General features: G+C 33.4%; 1 long non-coding RNA gene across 1 annotated transcript in view; it reads right to left on the reverse strand.

The window, feature by feature from the left end:
• Nucleotides 1-1,458: 1,458 nt before the first annotated feature.
• Nucleotides 1,459-4,824, reverse strand: part of LOC119340644 — a 4,112-nt gene continuing 746 nt past the window's right edge. The window contains exons 2-3 of the long non-coding RNA XR_005164640.1: nt 4,363-4,479; nt 1,459-1,513 (exon numbers count right to left, since the gene is read on the reverse strand). This is a non-coding gene — a long non-coding RNA (uncharacterized LOC119340644). The remainder of the gene's footprint in view (nt 1,514-4,362; nt 4,480-4,824) is intronic.

Genomic DNA, 4,824 nt, shown 5'->3' on the forward strand with positions numbered 1-4,824 from the left:
TTCTACAATGTGCTTCATAGGAAGATTTAAATGTGCTCAAATATCTCGAAAATAATATTGTGTTTTTTTTCTGTGATCCAACTAAACTTACTTAAATAATGTAGAATTCTAGTAGGCACGACATCCAACTCTTTGTTTCTCTTGTTCCCACGATTTTGGAACCATACATCAGTACCTACTAATAAAGAGAATAGATATTCTTTGTCCATCATGCTATTTTACAGAAAAACCCTAGGCCTTTACGAGAATCAACCCGTAGTTAAAATATAACATCCCATATATGTACTACCTCCGTCCTGGTTTATTAGGCCTCCTTATAGTTTGGGTTAAACTTTGACCTTTGATTTAACTACTAGAAAAATAAGTTATATACCCTAAAAATAGTATCATTAGAAATCTCTTTCAAATATGAATCCAACAATATACGTTTTCTCACATACAACTTATAATTTGTTAGTTAAATCTATGGTCAAAGTTGGGTACAAAATGTGAAAGAGACCAATAAAGCCGGACGGAGGTAGTATTTTATTTTATTGTGAGCGAACGATTCATACATGCAAAAACGGTTTCAGTGCAATGCATTTGTGCATCGCTAACTTGGGCCTGGCCGGCCCATGGAGTATATAGGAATAATTCAATGAAAAAATACACCTGCACGCGGGAATCGATCTCCAAATCTCACACACCGTTCTATCTATCCTAACCAACTCTTTCTCAAAAAAAAAAAATCTATCCTAACCAACTAAGCAATGGTACACTTTGAATGGAAAAATTGCATTACGTTTATATGTGTTCAAGGAACCGCATAGGGCAGATGACTATAATGGGCTCGACCTGCATTCTAGCGGCCGGGCCAACTGAATCACAGCGCACGTACATCATCAACGGACAAAACCCTTGCATATTTTACGTTGAATAGTCCCACCTTGCTACACAAAACCGATTCTCACCAATTTATATACGTTCAACATCGTTGTCTGCTGTGAGCTAACTAAACGGGATCCCTCAAAGAAAAAGGGAGGAGAGGCTGGATCTCTCAAATAGAAAGGTGGGAGAGGCTTTGCTATTAATGAGGAAGGATTATGGGTTGGAGTAAATTAATTTAATAAATATTTGTGGTCTAGAGAAAAAGTGCATAATTAAAGAAATTATTGTGTGTGGGCTGGTGTAAAAGGGAAGATTCGTAGGGAAAATTTGTTGGCTGGAAAAAAAGGTTGCCTACCCTGCAATCAAAGTGGATCGGACAACATGCAAGTTTTTCGCAACAAATTCACTACTGGGCGTTGTACTTTCACTTAAACAATTTTCTCTTTCATGCAATGCACGAGCATAAGTTAATGGGTGTGGCTATCAGTCGATTGGCAAAAAACAATTCAACTAACAAGGCATAGAAAAATGACTAACACAAAATAGAGGTCAGTCGACAAAGCCCAACAACGCAGAGAAACTTCTGAGTATCATTTCTTCCTTCCAAAGTCCTTCTCCAGTCGGCCAAACATCCACTACAGAAAAACTGGAAAAATGGATGAGTTCTCATTTTTCACAGATCTGTCAAGAAGGACAAAACGAAGAAAAGAAAAAAGGGGAGAGAAGAACCTGTTTCACGTGCCAGAACTAGGTAGTTAAAGCAGAATGCCACCCAGAAAATCAAAAAATTATATAAACAATGCGTGCCAGAACTAAGTAGTTATGTATTTATTTATCTACAACTATAGCAGAACACCTCCCAAAAATCAAAAAATTATATACAAAAATGTGTGACAGAACTATGTAGTTATGTACTTACTTATCTACAACTATAGCATAACACCACCCAGAAATCAAAAAATTATACAAAAAATTGCGTGCCAGAGCGCCTACCTTTGATTTTTTTTTTTCATTGAAACATCTGGCAGATATAAAAAATTACACTAGTTGAATTTTAAAAAACTCTATTGAAACACGTATATTCAGACAACTGAACTTCCTCCTATGGAATATGCTGGTGTAATATATGCATGGATGTAGTTGGGTGAAATTTGTTAAAATTGTTGCAAAACTACAGTTACAAGAATACACCACCCAGATATCATAAACTTATATAGAATGCATGCACAAAAGGTTAAACCAGAATTATTTAGTTCTCTAGTTGTTTATCTACAGTTAAACCAGAACACCTCCTAGAAATCAGAAATTTATATGTAAAATTGCTTTCTCAGAATTAAACCACACTATGAAGTTACGTAGTTTTGAAGCTACAGTCAAACCAGAACACCTCCCAGATATCATAAAACAAAAAAAATTGCATATACAAAAAAACTACAAAAATACGATACTTATTACACAAGTGCAAATTAAGTGTAGTTCAAAACTTACAGTTCTTGTACTTACTTATCTACAACTATAGCATAACACCACCCAGAAATCAAAAAATTATACAAAAAATTGCGTGCCAGAGCGCCTACCTTTGATTTTTTTTTTCATTGAAACATCTGGCAGATATAAAAAATTACACTAGTTGAATTTTAAAAAACTCTATTGAAACACGTATATTCAGACAACTGAACTTCCTCCTATGGAATATGCTGGTGTAATATATGCATGGATGTAGTTGGGTGAAATTTGTTAAAATTGTTGCAAAACTACAGTTACAAGAATACACCACCCAGATATCATAAACTTATATAGAATGCATGCACAAAAGGTTAAACCAGAATTATTTAGTTCTCTAGTTGTTTATCTACAGTTAAACCAGAACACCTCCTAGAAATCAGAAATTTATATGTAAAATTGCTTTCTCAGAATTAAACCACACTATGAAGTTACGTAGTTTTGAAGCTACAGTCAAACCAGAACACCTCCCAGATATCATAAAACAAAAAAAATTGCATATACAAAAAAACTACAAAAATACGATACTTATTACACAAGTGCAAATTAAGTGTAGTTCAAAACTTACAGTTCTTGTGCGTGAACCAACAAAGGGAAAAAATAAAGTATAGGACCTGAATTTTCTACTGCCAAACTACAAGAACTTTTAGATTTCAACTACAGTTTTTAGATATAAATTCATTGTGCCAACTGAATTACCACTTTGAGCCAAATGTACAAGCACAAGACAATTTGCAGCAAGGATATTATCACAATACAACTCCAGATTACAATTTGCAACACGGAGACTTGAAGAGAACCTCCATCATAATACAACTCCAGATTACAATTTGCATCCTCATCAAACCAAAATTGCATACATTTTACAATGGCAAAAAATGCACAAACCATCATTATGAGTACAGGAAACTAATACCTAAAATGCACAAACCATCATTATGAGGCAATATACTAGTGCGTACAAAATACCTACAATGACAAACTTGCATCCTCGTCATACTTAAATTGCACACATTTTATATGAAAACCTCCATCATAATACAAACTACAATTAAAAGTTGCACAGTCATAATTCTAAACTTGCAGACTAAGTACAGCAGCAAAAAAATATTCTAACATCAAAAGCATCAGGATCTACTTACACAAAATTGTAAAAATTGCACACATTCTACAACAGAAAAATATCCATAAAAAGCCTATGATATATCCTGGTTATAGAAATTCAGAAATAAAGAATGTATAACTACACATTAGTGATTGCGAGCAGGTATAATGATATACACAAAAAGGAATTCAATCTACATGAAAAATAACATAATATATAACTCAATCCTTAATTTTACTTATACTAGTGAGGATTCATCAAATACCAACTGGGATATTGGCATTGAAGACAACATATATACATTCACATCTAAAAAAATTTAAATCAACCTATATAAGATACTTGCATGACCATCATACTGAAATTACACAGAATTTAGAACAACAAAAGAGAAGATTCATGCTACACTACGTTAGTAACTACTAGGATATACTAAATGCCTAAAAAATGCATGCAATTCAGTATGAGTTCAAACAGCCTAATTCCTAAAAATCAAAAAAGCTGCAATTACACACTAGCATACTTGCTAAACTAAAAATGCACACATTAAACAAAAGCAAGAAGACTAGAACTAGCCTACAATATACGGTGTATTATATAAAAAGAGATACAAATACAGTAGTAAACTCATTCAATTTAAATCAGCCTTGATGATAAAATATATACATTCACACAAGTAGGATAGACACAGCCCATACTTGCACAAGTTTCTTGAGAGCAGTGGAGAAACACAGACTGGAAAGTAGAGAATTAAAGACTTCTTGCACACATTTTATATGCACACAGGCGTACTTGACAGGAATTCATGAGAGCACTCAAAAATCATACATACTGATATGTACACAATTAAAGATTTCTTATAAAAGACAATATAAAATACAACTCACCATCCTCCTGAAGCAGTCCTCATCAAGCAGAACATCGAAAACTTCAGGAACTTCTTGATTTGCCGCAAATGGTACACAAGGGGCACCCAGGCAACGACAAATGGGGCAAAACCATATCTATAGGGGAAAGAAAACAACAAAAATATTGAATAAAAAAGAAAAAAATACATAATTAAACAAAAGAGAATAAACTGGAAGGACAACCTAAATTGACTATAGGAAATAAACACTCTCAAATCTGATTATAACTCACAGAAAAAGAATTCACTAAATCCAAATTGGAAACTTACAAAAAAAAATGTATAACTACACACTAGTGATTGCGAGCAGGTATATTGATATAAACAAAAAAGAATTCAATCTACATGAAAAATAACATAATATATAACTCAGTTCCTAATTTTACTTATACTAGTGTGGATTCATCAAATATCAACTGGGATATTGGCATTGAAGACAATA

The sequence above is a fragment of the Triticum dicoccoides genome, chromosome 7B, assembly GCF_002162155.2.
Source record: "Triticum dicoccoides isolate Atlit2015 ecotype Zavitan chromosome 7B, WEW_v2.0, whole genome shotgun sequence".
Classification (NCBI taxonomy): Eukaryota; Viridiplantae; Streptophyta; class Magnoliopsida; order Poales; family Poaceae; genus Triticum; species Triticum dicoccoides.